Here is a 19784-nt window from a genome sequence, read left to right on the forward strand (position 1 = left end):
CAAGAGACGTCTTAATCGATAATTACTCGTTAAGTTTAACACGAACGTTAATTAATAGGAAGTAATCTAACAACGATATAGATACAAAACTAGTATCGTTAGATAGATCTCGAAAAGTTACTTGGAATGGATTACTCGAACGTGTCAATCAGATACCAGACGAAGAAGTAATCATCAGATTGGTTTGAAGAGCAAAATAATCTTTTCATAAATAGACCGACCTGGAGTTCCCTTAGCGAAGAGAGTGGTTGCAATAGTATTATCCTAGATCTTATCTCAAGACCAGATCGAGAATATACCTTCATTTCTTTCTTCTCTTCTTTCTTCTTCTCGTCTCTTCTTCTTCCCTTCTTCTGTTGCCGACGATTGTGAGTGAGATTTAAGAATTCTGTTGAGAGAATCAATCGACGAGGAAGAACTGATGCAGTAGAAGTTGTTGCTGGTGTTGATAAGATTGAGAGTGGTACAGATGTTTAAGGAAGCAGAATTAGGGTTTTGAGATGAATTTTGGAGCCGTATGAAATTGATAGGCTAAATCGAAGTATAAATGGATGTAGAATGAAGGGTTATTGCTGAATTAAAGTTTAAAGTTGATGAATAATTTGGGAATCGATAGTTAGAGTTTTGAATTGGAAACCGAGGTTGATGAATTGAAGCTGATAATGAAGAAAAGGCAAGGAAGATGAAATTGATGGAGTTTGATTCTGATATGGTTTTTCCTGAATTTGGGTTAGTGACGAATTGATGAGATGAATATGTTTCGGAGAAGAATCAAAGACAAGGTAATTTACGGTTTCATAATTGAGTTTTTTGTTTGGTGTGAATTAATCTAAATCGATGATTCGGTGGTGGGTTTATTTCTGATTTGAGTAGAAATGGTTGCATGAAGTTCAATTCTGATTCAAGGGGAATTAAGGCCTATTATTTCTTAATTAGGTTACGACATCCTAGTGTTTGAATATTTTTCATGAGATAGAAGAAAATTTAGATATCATTGGTGGTGTTGTGTGAAGTTTATGTAAATGTGGTTGTAGCCCGGATTTGGTTGAATTACAGGGGAGATGACTAACAGAGGAGGCCTGATGTGTACTAGAATGGGTGAATTGATAACTGGTGATGTTTGGTGTTGATGTGGGTTATTGAGTTGGGGTTTAAATGAAAGAATGATATTATGTTTGGGTCTCTTAATGAAATTGTTGAGAATGGTGTGTACAGATTAGGCTTGTGTTGTGAAATTGAGTAAGAGAATGGTTTTGTTGTGTTGTGTTTGTGTTGAACTGAGGTGCAGAGTTATTGGGCAATGATGGTGTTTTGTCTATGGGTATTGGTACCGTTGTGGATTTCAGGAAAGAGGAATGATAAGTTAATGTGAAGTTTAGAGTGAGATTTGAACTGTTGTTACAAATGAAGTTTGGATCAAGAACTATATATGAAGTTGGAGTTAGAGTCAGTGGTAGTGTTATTGGTGTTTGGTATGGTGTCGAGAATTGGCTGAAGTGACAATGATGTTGCTGCTGGAATTCGAGTTGAGTGTGCAGATTTTCTTGTGTGGGTAGTATTGTTGTTGTATGAGTTGTGTGGTTTTGGATGAAACTGAGTTTGTTTTCTTTAAAATTCCAATGGGGTAGAACTTTAATTCGATGGTCGTAAACTCATCATGTGTTTGTTTGTTGAACTTCTTTTGTATCTGACATGCTAGTTGGTTTGAAAACTTCATCTCTCAATTCACAGGGAAATTCCCTACTATTGATTCTGTAGGAGTTGAGAAAATTCTGTGTCATAGCTTTAAACTATCCAGAACTGAGAAAAAAATTCTTTATTGGTTCTTAATCATTCCGTGTCATAAATTTAAGCTTTCCAGATTTTAGAAGAAAATTCTCTATTGGTTTTTAATTATAGTTGAAGCCTTTATCGTTTAAACTTCATGGCAGCTGAGCCAAGGGTAGTAAGTACCAAAATGATATATACAGAACCTGTAATGCTCCCACAACTTTCCACCAACGTATTTTTCTTATGTTTAGCATCATATATCTGAATATTGTATGTATGCTTTAGAAACGATCTAATTTGATTTTCTATTTTGCACATTCTTATAATTTAAATGCTTAACATTATTAATCTAATCATATCCCTCAACTCTCGCTTTTCCGGGGGCGTTGATGCTGTTTTTGATGCCACAGATTGGAACCGGAAAATTAGTGTGCTTGTAACGGCAATAAGGCAGATACTCATACAACGATATTTCTTACAGACTTCTTTCATGAAGGTTTTTTCTACAGGTTTGTGTCATTCAACCGATTAGTTTCTTTCTTTGAATATATTGTTTATTTATACCTTTTCCCAAAATCCAAATTGCTGGGGAAGGTATAAAAAATAATGGACAATTGGATCCAAAGCTAAAACGTAATGCCTAGTCCTTGAAGGTCTTGGAGGTGATATCTATTCTGTATTCAATGCACCCTTTAGGACTGATGTCTGATATCATGTATAACTTTTATATGCATATTTAAATGTCATTGTACTGGTTGCTTACTTTTTTTTTTTTTTTTATGAATGACTAGTAATACAACTTTGAAACAAAGTTCTTGGTGCAATATCATGCAAGTAGTATTTCATGTTTTTCATTTATTCATCTCATCGAGTTTAGATATATTGCTTTGCAATCTATACTGAGCGTGGTTGATGTAAAATGGCGTCACTTGAAAGACTTCCGATTTCTGATGTATTTGTTGTGGACGTATTTCAGCTCAGTTACTGCATTCAGGATGGAAAATAGTTATGGAGCATTGAGGGATGCTTTGATTTCTTTCTCAAAGGTATTTTGCATTAACACTTGGTATGCAACTCCATACTCCTGATAATGACTCGATTTTATGTTTGTGCTTCAATTCAATGGACAATATAGCATGTATTTTGATAACTTGGGCATTGTGCAGGTCTTGTGCTTGGAGAAGGAAGAAAGTGAAGTGTGTGTTCGAGTTATTTGTGCGTGGGTATATTGTTTCTAAATTGTATAACTCTTCAATAACATGGATTCTATTCTAAGTTCATTTGATTGTGTAAATTTTTAAACTTGTAATGGATTCTCAGTTTGTATGATTGCAAAAGTGGTTTATATGTCATGTCTGATAGTTTCTCATGTTGTTTGTATGGTTTGTATGGGATTCTCAGTTTCACAGAATGAAGTCATGGCTTAGTAATGAAGTTGCGACTTAGAATTAAGCGGTGGCTTAAAATCTAAGTTTTGGCTTGGTTCTAAGCCTCTTTTTTTTCTGTTTCTAAAAAAAATCGCAACTGCAAATACAAATAAAAATTTATTCACAGCAAGCGTTATTGCTGACTAAGATTCGCAATAGAGTTTATGTCGTTGCTAAAATTTAAGACAGGGGGTTTAGCAGCGGCAAAAGCCTATTGCGACCCTGTTCAGCAACAACTGTGGTCGGTTACTAATATCTAAAAATGGTGTAGTGTTTGTAATATCCTTCTTTACGAGAAATTTTTCCCGGACTCTTCCCTTTGTTTTCACCTTAACATTAAAATCAATCAATCTTTTTGAAGAAGGGGTTAACTTTGTGTACCTAGGGATTGGACTTCTAAACAAGTTTAAGCACATCTTCCAAACGATTAGCCCTCCGTTTCCGTTTGTTGACATACCTTAGCTTGTGTTTTTACTTGAAACATTTTGTAAGTCCGTGACCCTCAATGGTACAATAAGGACATGTCGGTTTGAAGATTGATTCAGGAATGACATTAGCAGCTAAACAAAGAGTACCTGAAACACTAACAGAGTTTTCATTAGTATACGAAAAGTTCATTACATCCTCCAATGATTTTGATGAAGAATCATCAACTAAATTATCAAGATTGATATGAGTATGCCACAATCATCAAAATTAATAATTTCTGCCAAGAGTGTTACACTTGACCCTTCATCCTCTTCGGAATCATAATGATCAGATGTTTCATCATGTGTTGCGGCCAAACTCTTGTTGCCTATGTATTTCTGTCGATTTGGACACTCATTGGCAAAGTAACATATCCTCATCGTCAGTATCGTTAGAATATTTGTTTTTGACAGAAATACGATTATGTGGCCTAGCTGACGTAGGATGTTTTTCTCCAGTGAACCGTTTATTTCTCTTCCTAATATTTCTCTTCCTTAGAAGTTCTATAAACGGTCTTGTGATCAATGAAACTGAGTTATCAAGATCTACATCTAAAAATCGGGATCAACAAGATTGTTCACAGAGTTGTCAACACTTTCACTTTTAAGAGTTTCAGTGTTTTTCAGTGCCTTGAACGCAAATATCCTTTCTAGCTTTGGATTGCAGTTCATAATCAAAGATCTTTAACTTTCCAACTAACGTGTTTATGGAAAGTGTAGCAAGGTTATTTCCTTCCATGATGCCATGTTTCTTAGACTCGTATCTTGCTGGAGATCAGAGAATTTTTATCACAATGTCCTTTTGGGGGAATAGTCTTCCCTAACGCATAAGATGCATTAACAATTCCAGACACCTTTTGATTAAACTCATCAAATGAATCTTCATCAGTCATACAAATATTTTCCCAATTAGAATTTAGGATTTGAAGCCTAGCTTATTTTTCTGAGGTATCTCCTTCGAATATGGTTTCTAAGATATCCCAAGCATCTTTATACGCAGTGCACGAAGTCACATGTTGCTGAAGATATTGGGCTTATGGCGTGGATAATAGCATTTAATCCGTCATAATTATGCTTTGCAGCATTTATCTCGATTTTGCTATGTTCTCCTAATGGCTTCGCAACAGTGGTTTGGTCTCTAACAACTTTTGGAGGAACATATCATATAACCACAAGTTTCCATGTCTGAAAATCACGGGCTTGTAGAAAGGAACGCATACCAATTTTTCACCGTAAGTAATTTGTTCCATCAAAGGCTGGCGGTACGTTTATTGAGATTGCAATCATGTCCATATAGTCAGATTGCTTCAAACATAGACTTATTATATCTTAAACATGTTTTCCTGCTCTGATAACAATTGAAAACGTGGGGTACCAAAATACACCACCAACTTTTTCTTAGAAAACATGTATGGACAAACTTAAATATAACTATGAGATTTCAACTTAATGAATCTCAATCAAGTAATATTTAGAGTTATATCTCTTTCTCTCACAATCAGAAACTTTAAAGAGACAAGTCTGTGAACCTGATTTACGTGTGAGAGTTTTTGGACGATTCCAAAGATCAATATCCAAGAATCAATTAAGTCGTATCCAACAAACAAGGATGGATGTATCTACTTTGATTGATTTACGTACAACCTACGATATTTCAATTATAAAGATAAACAATATAATGCGGAAAAAAAATAACACAGACACCAAAAAAATTGCTAATGAGGAAGCCGCAAATGCAGAAAAACTCCGAGACCTAGTCCATATTTGAACACCAAACTATATTAAGCCGCTACAGATACTAGCCTACTACCAACTAACTTCAGACTAGAATATAGTTGAGACCGAATTAAACCCTTACAACAATTCAGTTACAGTCGCGTTCCTTACGTCTCTTGAATCCCTGCAGGACTCTGTGCAATTGATTGCTTAAATGACATCCTTTATATCCTAAGAGTTGTTTCAACACAATTGAAGACTTTAAACCAATCTGCCTCCCACAGATATGCCTATATGTGTGATTTCCTTTTTGATCGTAGATCAAGGTGAGACTGGAAATCAATAGCAATAGACAAAGTCTATCTAACCTCAAAATTCGGGTTATGCTTTCTGAAGAGCATCCTAGATTATTATTCACCTCACAAGTATTAAACCTGTGGAATCACAAAGTCTAATACGAAGAAAACTTTCGATTTGGACCTGGATTCATGAATCCCTGTGTAGTCCTTTTAGTCGCTAAACCCTAAAAGGGTTTGAAGGAGAGGACGACTCTAATTTACAACTAGGACACACAAGAACAGTGTCGGAATTCAAAAATCCCAGTTGCTTGAGGTTCCCCTTATATAAACTTTCAAAGTATAGGTTTCTTTAGGTTTAAGCTAACATAGCTTTGGAACCAAGCAAACAATATCCATCGTTAGATAACTATTTGAAATGTGATTGACATATCAATATTTACACTCTGGTTAGGATGAACCGCAATCGAATCGTGTAAAATGACATTGTTCATAAACAGTTATCCGAAACTAGACGATTGAACTATTAGCTTAATCATTTTCATATAACACTTAAGACTTTAAGTTTGAGTCACAAACATAGGTTGTAATGTGATCAATCATGTCTATATAGTGTTCTTAGAGATTTATTCAAATGCTAATTATCTCACAGAAAAAATTTCCGTGCATCTGAAAATATTCGACAGAGCAAGTACGTATACCAGGTACGTGTACTCTTCCTTGTTCGTGACTATATTTATCATGGTACATGTATCGGGTATGTGTACCCTTAAAACAAATATAAGTTATAGAACTTGCAAAACTTTTCCGATTTACGTATCGGGTGTGGATACCACACCGGTTTAAAAAACCAACAGTTTTTTCGGTATACACTAGGTATGCGTACTATTCCAGGTTCACGAGTTCACAGAATTTTTATGGTGTGGATACCGGGTATGCGTACCACTAAGTCACTGTCGACATATAGCTATGCCGGTACGTGTACTGGGTACATGTACTGTGGCTACAGACCTATAACAATTTTCCCAGTTTGTGAAACTGGTATGCATACTGTTCTGTATCCAAATTTACAGTAATTCTATATTTCTCTCTAGATCAATTCGAAACATTTCCAAATAACATGAATGACACATATCATTGTTCCAGGCTTTTTTTCGAATGATATTCTTGAATCACAATTTAGATTATGAGCACTAGATTGTTCTCAACTGAAATTCATCAAGTATGAACAAATGTTCATTAAGCTTAGTCATATAAATTTCGAGAACTAATTACCAAGATAAACTTGACTCGAAATTCTTGATATGCTTATGATAGTCTAATTAGTCATGCGACAACGTCTCATATATAAAAGGATGAATATAATTTGAGAAATAGGTGCAGTCTTCACTTACCTTTTGTTGAAGAAGTTCTTCAAAATATTTGGTTGATCTTCGACTTCAAACGGTAGAACAGTGATGTATGATTCTCAACTACATATATACTTCTATCCTAATCCGAGATTTAACTAATTGTCGACTAGAAATCAATATATAGTTTTGAAAACTAAATTTGATTGCAAGCTTGAGATAGCAACACTTGTGAGTTCAACCGAGCAATGCTCTAACACCACAAGTATGCAAATGCCGCAAGGAAACAATAAAATTTATTACTGACAGTTAACAAACTAGAAGTTTTGATAACTAAATTCGATAGCAAGCTTGAGATAGCAACACTTCTGAGTTCAACCGAGCAATGGTATAACACCATAAGTATGTAAATACCGCAAGGAAACCATTAAAGTTATTACTGACAGTTAACAAACTAGAGTAGCAAGACAAAGACTGTGAACCACAGTGATGTATTAACTATAAAACTAAACTACCACTAATTGAATAATATGGACAGGACATAATGGAGTTAACACACGTTTTAATTATAAACATGAATGAGATGTGAGGACAAAGATGTAAATAACCTAACTAACATAGAGTTAAAAAAATGAAGCAATGTAACTAAAAACTGAAAAACGGAGATTCAAAGGCTATAGCTAATATTACAGAACTAAGATGCAGATTATATAAAAGATGGATTGAGCAACTAAGTTATACTAAAACAGAAGAAAGAAGAAAATCTAAACACATATATAAAAAACTAACTAAAATCAATAAAAGGGAGATGAAAACTTCAACTGTACCGCTACCAAGTCCCCGGCAGCGACGCCAAAAACTTGGTAGGACTAAAAAAAACTACAATTATATTAACCGCAAGTATACGACACCCACAAAGTAGAACATTGTAAGCACGGATCGTTCCCAAAAGGGACTTGGTTGATATGGAGATGAAATCTTAAGTCTCTACTAATTTAAGTCGAATGACTGTCTAAACGACGAAATTGTTTTTCATGTGAAAGATTTAAATGTAAAATGCAACAACAAAATAAAAGTCTTTGTGACAGTTGATAGGATGGTATTAGGGCAGTTGATTTCATCACTCAAACTATACTAGACACTCAGCAATGAAGTTGTTCTTTTCACATATAATGAATTAGCGATGCAGATACGATTCTTTCACTTCATCAAAGGGATCTCAATACAGAAGATTCAATATCAACTAAGGTATTAATCCCTAATATCAGTTATCTTGTTACAAAACAACTAATCACATATTAATGAAATCAATTTAACATGAGTTGATGCAATATTATACGATTGTTCTAACGACCTAGGATGCGAGACATACAAGGTGAAAGTTATATAATGTAGCACTAAGATTGAACCTATCCTTATTCAATAAAAAAACAATAAAAACAACATCTTAGATATAATTGACTATACATGGTTTAAGGGTTTCATCTCAACCCTTGTTAAGTAAATAACACATATTGAAAACAGTTGATAAATGAGAATCAAATATAAATAAACCTATTATAGCAATTTAACCCAACTGATTTTATCACCGTTCTTAAGAAAAAACGAAAGTTAATTAGAGTATTTTCAAACCACACTCACTGCCTCCCTTAATACATCATGACAACCCCTATTTATACATAGATTTCTCCCCCCAAAATCGCAATCCACACAACCAACAAATAAACGAAAAGAAATATTTGGGATTTAATTTTCTTGGGACTCACCACTGATGTATCCTTCCTCATCATGCACATCCAAAAAACTGTCTTCACAAATAATCACATGTTGTTGTTGGTAATGCAAGGAAGTCAGATTCATATCTAATTTGACAATGCGTGTTGCTTGTGTTCACCACGGGCACCCTATTGCCGTCAATTCCCTGCTGCCACTGTTAGTATTTTCCAGGAGCATCATATTTCTACTAATCAATTTTGTCGCTCTTGAAAACCAATAAGCCGACCTATTCTTATGCAGTTGATAGTTTAGGGATAGTTTGAAATGAATATAAAGATTAAAAAAAAACAGAAACATAAGATCTAATCTGACCGGGAAAGATGGTGATAGTGGTATGGGTTTGACATATTGAAAGAGAAGGTGGCAGAGAGTAGTTGATGTTGAATACTGAAACTGACAGGGACGTGGAGCTGGTTGTTGATGAGATTGGTAGAGTTAGGTTTTCGGAAAGATAGATGGAGATGGATAAGGGAAAATGAAACAAGGGGTACTTGGATGTTGTACACGAACACCTAGCCTAGGTGTTTGCTTTTGGTTATCTATGTTTTTGAACTGAAACAACATGTTGAACTATGACCTCACCATCATAATTTGACTTTTTTCTTGCATTTTTTGCGCAATCAGGTCCTCCATGGTCACTTCCTTTGCGCAATCAGGTCCTCCATGGTCACTTCCTTTGAATCACACTGCTGCTCTCTTATTCACCTTTTACTCAACCACCTATAACATAGTGGAAAATGAGATTATTCCGACAAAATTATCCTTTAACAGACATATGCACAACATACAAGATTTGTCATAAGATAAAACATTTAAGCACTTGGGATACAATAAATGCCTCTAAAATGATCTACCAATATGCTTTATTAGACACTTGTCAACTTCCTTTAAATATATGTAATTAAATATTGTTTCCTAGGATGAAATCACACTTATATCCAATACACAATCAAGTAACGAGTCACATATATTATGTCGATGTGGCATTTACGAAATTCAAAAGATAAACGTTATACTTCGTAATCAAATATTCTTCAGTGACACTTTGATCTAAATAAAAATAAAGTATTAAATATAAACTCGCATGTTATGTTTTCAATCTTAAACGACATGAAAGCAATGATATGAATAGAAACAAGTCAACTTAGTAGCACTAACCTCAAGTGGAAGGATGATGTCTTCATTGTAGTCTATACGTCTTCACGTTATTCAGGTCTTCAGAGTAATACTCGTATGTCTCAACATTCCTAGACTTTCTAGTCTAATCGAAACAAAGTTGACTCTAGTACATTTAATCAAGCGACTCTAATTGTGTTTTGATACTAAAATATGACAACCAAACTTTACATACCAACGCTTGGTGGGTTCAACCGAGCAATGCTCTAACATTCCTATTTAAGCGTAAGTGTATAATTAAATAAAATATTATAATCAAACATAATATCTTGAGAAAGTGGGAAAATCCAGCTAGATAGGTGTCTTGAACCCTCAAACATTAGTCCCACCAACAAAGATGACTCATGTTAAGTTTCTTTTAGAATCCTATTAGGTCAGTAGTAGTAATTCTTATAACCCCTTATCCAAATATTTTCAATAATGGTAAAAATGCCCCCAATTTAATTAGTGTTAGTTATGGTGATTAACTAAACTAATAATGATTAGTGTATAAATTAAGATTAATTATTTGACTAATTTTTTTCATCAAAATTTTTCTTATTCTTTTTTTTTTTTGATTCAGTAAGATGATTTTGAAAATACTCGGGAGAATCTTATACTTGATTGCCATTAACAATTTTGTTGATTCAATACAGATAAAAATCGGGAAAAATCGGGGTTATTTTGTAGTTACGGTTGGGAAACATTGTCGACCCAGCCGTGAATAATAATTTACGGCTCGAAATTGAAGATTTCCCAGCCATAAATTACTTTCACGGTTAGGAAATCAAGAACTCCCAGTCGATTTTTTTTTTTTTGTAAGTATCAGAAACAGTTACGGGTAGGATTCCCATGCCTAAAGTTCAAGTTACTTCTAGGAAAATCTAGTTGTAGAAACTCTTTTACGGTTGGGAGTGCTGTTGTAATAATTCGATTGCGGTAAATACGGATTCGATGCTCGGACTTGAAAAGATTTTTAAAACAAAAATATATACACAATATGTCACAAGATCAAGAGGAACCAGGACTCAGGATTCCAATGTGTTTCATATTCAAGTGGCTCAGAAAATAATTCTAGGCGATTATAGCTCAAAATAAAACAAGTATTAACTCTATCTTTGCCAAATTAGATTCCATAAAATATTACTTGTATATGATAAGCATGGAACATCAAGAATCCCTAGGACTAAGCATGTTCCATCAAACAAAATCACAAGTAATTAATTGAAATCATAAATCAATTAAAATCGGTGCAAAAAGTGAATTAAGAATTATTTAAATAACCACATGGCTGAAAAACAACTTCCTCCATCATCCCAGTATTGGGGTTTAGATACTCATGATAATCATGTTCTCAAAATACATACTTGATGCTCAAAATATGATTAAAAGAGTGAAAAATATAATACAGTGAAACTACGACCCTCTTTAAGCGTCCATAAAAGAACGATACCTTAGTGCTGCTGTTGATAAGCGACGCTGGTATTCTGCTGTTGAAGAACGACGCAGGTGTACTGCTGCTAGCACTGTTGAAGAACGACGGTCCTGGAGGGTCCGTTCTTCGTCTTCTTCTTCCTTCTCGAGCAGCAGCAGGAAGCTTTCCTGTTCTTCGTCTTCCAGCCTCTCTGCTGCGTCTCTGTGGTCTCTAAACTTCCCCAAACTTCTTGATAAAACTTTCTCTCACTTCCCACCAGCCTTTATATACCAATAGGGTCCAAATAACTCGATTAAATCCGAGTTTATCTCCCTTTTTTCTTCACGTGCAGTTGAGAGAGAAATCTCTTTTCTGTTGCTTTGTACGCGTCTTCTGGCAATTTCTTACGCTCCAAAATTCTCCTAATCCTTAAACAAGACTAAATACACTTTACTTCAACGTAAAACTCTCCCAGAATCTCTAAATATATTTGAAAACTTCACAGAGAACACATATTCTGTTTGGACTTTGATCGCTTCTCACGGCCATTCCAGCCCAATTCGATCAGCCCAATCACTTGCATAGGGTCTGTTTAGGTCTAACAGGATTATCCCAACTGATTTCCGGTGTTTAATCGCATTAAAACTCCTCCAATAATCGAACCAAAATCTGCCAGACGATGCATGCATTTTCCCGCCAAAATTTGCTTTTAAATTTGAGAAGTTGACCTCCCCTTATCTGTGGCTGGTCTCCCTTTAGCAGCTGCCTGGAAATGGGTCACCCCTTAGTAATTAGGTTACCCCTTATCCAAAATCAAGGATCCGTATAGCAAGTGTCCTCTGGGGCATTTTCCGCACTTTTTCCGGGGTTCCTCCGGGGTATTTCTGGGGTACTTCCGGTACACTTCTGGGGCGCTTCCGGTACTCTATCAACGGAGGTCCAAACGCCGCATTTTCAGCCAATTTCGCTGCAAATCCTTATTCTTCTAAAACACCTACAAATAATAAAATAACCAAATAAGTACAAAATTGAGCACTAACAATATATACAAATGAGCTATATTAGACACATAAATGCGTCTATCAAATACCCCCAAACTTATTATTTGCTAGTCCCGAGCAAATCAAAACTACAAAAAATCCTAACTCACTGTCGCAGGCATCGTCGATTGCATTTAGCGTATGCAATAAGCCTTTAAACCCCTAGGTGGCCCTAGTGGCCGAGTTATAGTCTCGGGAGGGCTTACCAGAGATATACCCACAAAACCTGTACTCCAGACCTTAGCTATCTACGCAGAACCTTGGAAGGCACTAAAGAATCTCCTTGGTTGGCATACTTATTGACTACAGGAAGAAGTACCCTGATGCGAAATTCCAATTGATGTACACGAGTTTGCACTCAAGCATACTAAAATTCATATAAAGTGACAGAGCTCTACTCAGATAGTTGCACTATGGACATCATATTCGGAGTCAAAACTAATCACATGGATAGATCAAGAAGATGGATATAGAAAACATAGATGGTTTTGATGTTTACTAAGTGAACGACGTTTCCCATATCTGTCTGAAGGCCTCCGCCAAAATGAACCTATCCTAATGGATTGAGATACTAGTCTGACTAATATCAACACACTGGCATATACAAGGGTACCAGTGGTCGATAACCTAACTCTGGTCAACACAACTGGCATATACAAGGGTACCAGTGGTCGACTTTATTGAATTTATTCCTTTTGGTCAAATGGTCTGGTCTCAATTTTTTCTTCTTTCATTTTTTTTTTTTTTTTTTTTTTTTTTTTTTCTTTTTGGTAACTACCATTTTTTTCATCTTTCTTTTTCTTTTTCAACTTTCTTTTTTTTCAATTTTTTTTTTTTTTTTTTTTTTTTTTTTTTTGGCTGAAGGTATCTCAATCACTCTAATTCACCCTAGCATTGGTAACAACTTGAATCGTGGGCCCCACCTATTACTTAGAGAAACATAGTTTAAAAACAAAATAAAATAAAAATAGAAGTGAAAAGGACTCAACGAGATATGGTGAAACTATCATGTTATTTCTAACACCTGAGCTCTGTGCTTTTATGAATAGACTCTTTAGATGTTTCCATCTAATCAGATTGGTTCCTCAAACTCCTACAATCAAAATGCTTCCATCCACTTAGATTAGTTAGTGCAATCCTCAATAGGCATAAATTTCTAGGCTCTGGAGTTTATTTATTGCAACTAAAAAGTTTCTCCCATACCCCCAAACTTAAACCTAACATTGTCCTCAATGTTCTAAAGATAAAATTAAAAACATGAACAAGGAGAAACTATTACCATTCGAAGAAAAAGAGTTAAGGAAAGATATTACCTGGTTGCATGAGTTTGGGTTACCTCCCAAGAAGTGCTAAGTTTAAAGTCTTCAGCCAGACATAGAAAAGGTTTAGTCAACTCGAACCGTATAACAATAGCCGGAATAACTGTGGGTCTTTAAAACCAAAAAGAGCTGACAAAAGGAAACTGCAGTGAACCAAGAAAATGTACAAGACTAGCATGCCCTTACCTAGTTTCTGGATAACTATCGCTAATTGCGGTTCAGGTTCAGGTTCTATGAAGGGGTCTAAATAGACTATTTTCCTCGGATGCATTTCCTCATAGGTAGGATTCAAATTATTAGGTCCTAGAGTCTGGAAAAACTCAGATAAGAACCTGGAATCACAAAATAACCTAAATAATTTAGGATCCTCTAAGTCAATTAGGTATGACTTACATAGTTGACCACAGTCAGAGTAGTGGTCATTCTGAAAAAATGTGTCGATTCTAATTTCCTAAAGTACTTAGGCTTAGTCTCAGAACTTAATAAGTAACACATTTGAAATCTATACGTTCCCACAATTGGAAGAAAACTATTTGGTGGGAAAACAAAGTCAATCTGGGTATCATAGCCTGGGCAAACCACATCAACCAGAGGATGGGTTTCTAACGACTGAACTTTTTTCATGACATCATTAGGTTCGGGAAACCTAGTATGAAGATAATCTTGTAAGATGGTTGAGGCATGGATATCACGTCCTATGTGAGGGGACTTTCTGAGAGTTAAAGGTAAAGCACTAGGAAAGTGATAATCACCCCCAAACTTAGAGTTTTCAGTGTCTCTAGTTAGACTAGCCACAATCTCCCTAATTTCTAGGTCATCAGATTCCTGAAAATGGGCAATTGATTCTTCTAAGTTGTAATATTGCAGTGTATCCTCATTAATCTCTACGAGTTCATCTAAGACTATTGTTTCTAAATCGTACGACTCTGAAACAGTATTCTCAGGGTAAAACCGTTCCTCGAAACCATCATCGATTACAGTTTCTAAATCGTTCGACTCGAAAACAGTAGTCTCAAGATAAACCGGTTCCTCTAAACCTTTATCGGATTCGTAAACAGGACATACTACATCGTCTAAAACGGTGGAATCCCTAATCAAATCCTCGTCCTTTTGAATAGGTGAATAATCATAATAATTATTTGGATTTGAACTAGAAATAATATAATCATTATAAAGCTCAATTGGATTACTAGATTCCTGATTACTATGCCTACATATTTCAGATTCTTCATCACTACTATCCTCATCATCATAATAGTACGAAGATGATTGAACCTTATCTAAATAAGTAGTGTTACCAATTATAACCTCGTTATCTTGATTATGTGAAAAAGTATCTTCATTCTCAAGGGTATTATTGGATACACTATATTGGCAATTCAAGTTATTTCGAGCAATACTTTCGTTCGTCTCTAACTCAAGTCTACGTGTCGACTCAGCTATCCTCTCAAGGGTCTCTTCCAAAGAAAGTTCCCTTAGTGTAGGATCTAAGTTTTGAGTTAATCTATTGAGGATATCTTCTACAGATTCAGTTGTTGTTGCAGTTCTTTCGTCCATATCTACGTTATTCACCTCATCTAATTTATACGTCGATTCAGCTAACTGACGTGATGACTCAGCTAAATTCCTAAGAGTCTCTTCTAGAGAAGGAATAGGAACTGAAGGATCATAATAAGGACTACTTTTCAATAGTTTGATTGTATCCTCTAGAGACGAAGAACTAGTACTATAATCTTCTTGCTCGTATGACTGATGCGCGTGCGGATAGTAATTGGGATCACCATGGTATGAACCATAACCTTGAAAAGGTTGGCGTCCCCAACCACTATTCTCACTATGGTCATAATACTGATGATGTCCATATTCAAATTCAGGTCGATATTCATTGTATTGGCTTCTATCATACCAGTTCGACATTCTTAATTGCAGGGAATCTACACAATCACAAACAAGGCCGACTCGACTCCACCAAAACAAACCTAAATATTTCTAGCAAACAAAAAGCATGATGGCTCCACTTAGATTGTTTTCTAGACCAGCTTCTATTCCTTCGAAAAGGAATTCGTTACAATTTGAGCACACCCCTCTGGAATCAATCCGAGCTAATGTAAGTTGAATCGAGGCGAGGGAAGCTCAGTGGAGCTTTGATACCCAAGGCCTCACCGCTATCACAAGGCGGCGCAGTCACGCATTCAACTCACAGAAACCATCATGAACTTTGAAATGTGCTTAAAGAGCAACCAATATTTTTCGAACGAGTTTCCTATTAAGCTCGTTACCCTATTGGTCTCGTTCTATTCAAAATTTTAGGCTTAGGTTCGCGTTTGGTTTCGTTTTCCTAAGGCGGGCAAGAAGGAAACGGTGATGAAATCCGAGTCCTTATCTTGATTTGGCCAGGCCTTGCCCTTTACTAGGAAATTAAAAACAGTCCGGTTCGTCCTCAAACAATTATCACCTTAAGGCAGACAGTAACCCGCTTGCAGGAGATTCGCGGGTGTTTCGGTTGGACTTACCTCCCGTACCAGACGGGCGATGAACCGTTGTTGTCGACTCGGGCCACGACTCCTATGCCGTGTGCGAACCCGAGGGGCCGAGACGATATAGTAATCGTCGTCCTTCCCTGCAAACAGTTTGTATTTAATTTTTTTTAATTTATAACCCTTCCGTAGGGTTTTTAAAAATAATGTCCAAAGTCCAGAATAAAGTCCAAATAAAAAGTCCAAAAATTACAAAAATTATGAAAAATAAAGCCTATTTACAAATTCTAAAAAAATATATAAAAGCTATATACAAAAAAAATAAAAAATAATAATAAAAATAAATTAAATCCTAAAAAAAATTATGTCTTTTTTCTCTTCTCTTTTAGCTTTTAGCTTTTAGCTTTAAGCTTTTTGTTCCCAAGTCCTTAGTATTCCACTTCGAACCTGTAAATCAAAGACACAAAAAGAAACGTAAAAAGGAACAAATAATAATAAATAAATAAAAAATTAAACCTAAAAACAAATCTATATACAAGTCCGCGTCGGCGGCGCCATTTTGTTGTAATAATTCGATTGCGGTAAATACGGATTCGATGCTCGGACTTGAAAAGATTTTTAAAACAAAAATATATACACAATATGTCACAAGATCAAGAGGAACCAGGACTCAGGATTCCAATGTGTTTCATATTCAAGTGGCTCAGAAAATAATTCTAGGCGATTATAGCTCAAAATAAAACAAGTATTAACTCTATCTTTGCCAAATTAGATTCCATAAAATATTACTTGTATATGATAAGCATGGAACATCAAGAATCCCTAGGACTAAGCATGTTCCATCAAACAAAATCACAAGTAATTAATTGAAATCATAAATCAATTAAAATCGGTGCAAAAAGTGAATTAAGAATTATTTAAATAACCACATGGCTGAAAAACAACTTCCTCCATCATCCCAGTATTGGGGTTTAGATACTCATGATAATCATGTTCTCAAAATACATACTTGATGCTCAAAATATGATTAAAAGAGTGAAAAATATAATACAGTGAAACTACGACCCTCTTTAAGCGTCCATAAAAGAACGATACCTTAGTGCTGCTGTTGATAAGCGACGCTGGTATTCTGCTGTTGAAGAACGACGCAGGTGTACTGCTGCTAGCACTGTTGAAGAACGACGGTCCTGGAGGGTCCGTTCTTCGTCTTCTTCTTCCTTCTCGAGCAGCAGCAGGAAGCTTTCCTGTTCTTCGTCTTCCAGCCTCTCTGCTGCGTCTCTGTGGTCTCTAAACTTCCCCAAACTTCTTGATAAAACTTTCTCTCACTTCCCACCAGCCTTTATATACCAATAGGGTCCAAATAACTCGATTAAATCCGAGTTTATCTCCCTTTTTTCTTCACGTGCAGTTGAGAGAGAAATCTCTTTTCTGTTGCTTTGTACGCGTCTTCTGGCAATTTCTTACGCTCCAAAATTCTCCTAATCCTTAAACAAGACTAAATACACTTTACTTCAACGTAAAACTCTCCCAGAATCTCTAAATATATTTGAAAACTTCACAGAGAACACATATTCTGTTTGGACTTTGATCGCTTCTCACGGCCATTCCAGCCCAATTCGATCAGCCCAATCACTTGCATAGGGTCTGTTTAGGTCTAACAGGATTATCCCAACTGATTTCCGGTGTTTAATCGCATTAAAACTCCTCCAATAATCGAACCAAAATCTGCCAGACGATGCATGCATTTTCCCGCCAAAATTTGCTTTTAAATTTGAGAAGTTGACCTCCCCTTATCTGTGGCTGGTCTCCCTTTAGCAGCTGCCTGGAAATGGGTCACCCCTTAGTAATTAGGTTACCCCTTATCCAAAATCAAGGATCCGTATAGCAAGTGTCCTCTGGGGCATTTTCCGCACTTTTTCCGGGGTTCCTCCGGGGTATTTCTGGGGTACTTCCGGTACACTTCTGGGGCGCTTCCGGTACTCTATCAACGGAGGTCCAAACGCCGCATTTTCAGCCAATTTCGCTGCAAATCCTTATTCTTCTAAAAACACCTACAAATAAATAAAATAACCAAATAAGTACAAAATTGAGCACTAACAATATATACAAATGAGCTATATTAGACACATAAATGCGTCTATCAAGTGCTTACTTTTCCAACCATATAGGTAGGTTCAGGGTTGACGGTTGGGAAACATGTATTTTCCCAACCATAATACGTGATTCACGGTTGGGAAAATATGAATTCCCAGCCGCTATACAACTTCGGAAACTGTTTTTTTTAACTCGATTTAATTCAATCGAATTTTTAAGACAATCAAAAGAAAAAATAAATGGTGGGTTTCCTTAGTTTTTTTTTTTTACCATCTCTACGCGATGGAGAAGATGAAGAAGAAGAGAGGAAAAAAAATAGATTTGGTTTTTTTATGGTCATCATCTTCATCACGATGCGATGGAGAATCTAGATGTGATGGAGAAGAAGAAGAAGACAAAAGAATAATAGATTTAAGTTTTTCAAGTGATCTTGATGAAAATGAAGGAGAAGGGAAGAAGAAGGAGATTATTTTTTTAAAATAAATAGTTAAATTAAAATTTATTTATAGGGTAGGGGTAAATTTGACTTCACATATGAATTAGGCACCCTCATATCCACATTTAGGATGGTAGTATACCATGAATCCTCAATAATAGGATTCCTTTTTTAAACCCTGATTTTGGGCATACCTAAATCTTTCTAGGCATACAAAACAATAGTCCCATCTTGGGTGACCTTATAAGGGATACCCTATGGGTAGTTAAATTACCTATATACCCTTAATACAAAAATTTAAAATCAGTTTTCTAAAAAATAAAAATCAGTTTCCCTTAACATCTCTTCTTCTTCCTCCTCCTCTAGCCGAACTCTTCCCCCTCTTGCAAAAAAAAAATCATCATCATGATTAATTGTCGATTCGTAAAAATTTGATCTTCGATTAAACTCAACCACATAATGACTCGTACAAAGAAAAGCAGGGACTAGGAAAACCAAATCGTCTTCTAATCCATCAATTGAAGAAGAAGAACCAATTGAAGATGAAGGTGTAGAAACTGAAAATCAACCACCAATTGAACCAGAAATTGAACCAACTGCATCTCCAACTCCGGAAATGAGGATAAGAAAGTAAGTTTTATAAACCCAATCTCCTATTTGTTGCTTTTCATCGATTAAATGACCGTTACAGTGTTGGGTTCGGCTCAAAATTGAGTTGCGTTTTTAGCCGAACTGTTCTTCACAAAAGCTTCCTGTAAGTGTATATGAACAGTTCGGCATGAAATTTCATGAAATTTCAAGCCGAACCTAGTCACAGATAGAGATGCATAGGGGTTCAGCGTATTCGATAATCATAATATGTGTCGAACCTAGCACATTTACGAGGTTCAGCTATTACGATATTCTCAATATGTGCCGAACCAATAACAATATTTTAACCCAAAATATAACAAATTGATGTTCGGCTCATACGATTTTCGAAATATAAGCCGAACCAGTAATTTTTTTTCCGGGCTATTCGGGATGTTGTTCGGTTTACTATGAAACT

At 35.8% G+C, this 19784-nt stretch overlaps 2 long non-coding RNA genes across 2 annotated transcripts; one reads left to right on the forward strand and one right to left on the reverse strand.

Moving 5' to 3' along the window:
* The first annotated feature begins 299 nt into the window (after positions 1-299).
* Positions 300-3139, forward strand: LOC113276525. Its single transcript, XR_003324446.1, has 3 exons — positions 300-2279; positions 2747-2816; positions 2937-3139. It is a non-coding gene; the product is annotated as an uncharacterized LOC113276525 (long non-coding RNA).
* Positions 3140-8452: 5313 nt separating this feature from the next.
* LOC113274247 lies at positions 8453-11471 on the reverse strand. Its single transcript, XR_003322894.1, has 2 exons — positions 11410-11471; positions 8453-9521 (listed from the first exon to the last, which is right to left on the reverse strand). It is a non-coding gene; the product is annotated as an uncharacterized LOC113274247 (long non-coding RNA).
* Between the last annotated feature and the right edge of the window lie 8313 nt (positions 11472-19784).

This window comes from Papaver somniferum, chromosome 4 (assembly GCF_003573695.1).
Source record: "Papaver somniferum cultivar HN1 chromosome 4, ASM357369v1, whole genome shotgun sequence".
NCBI lineage: Eukaryota > Viridiplantae > Streptophyta > Magnoliopsida > Ranunculales > Papaveraceae > Papaver > Papaver somniferum.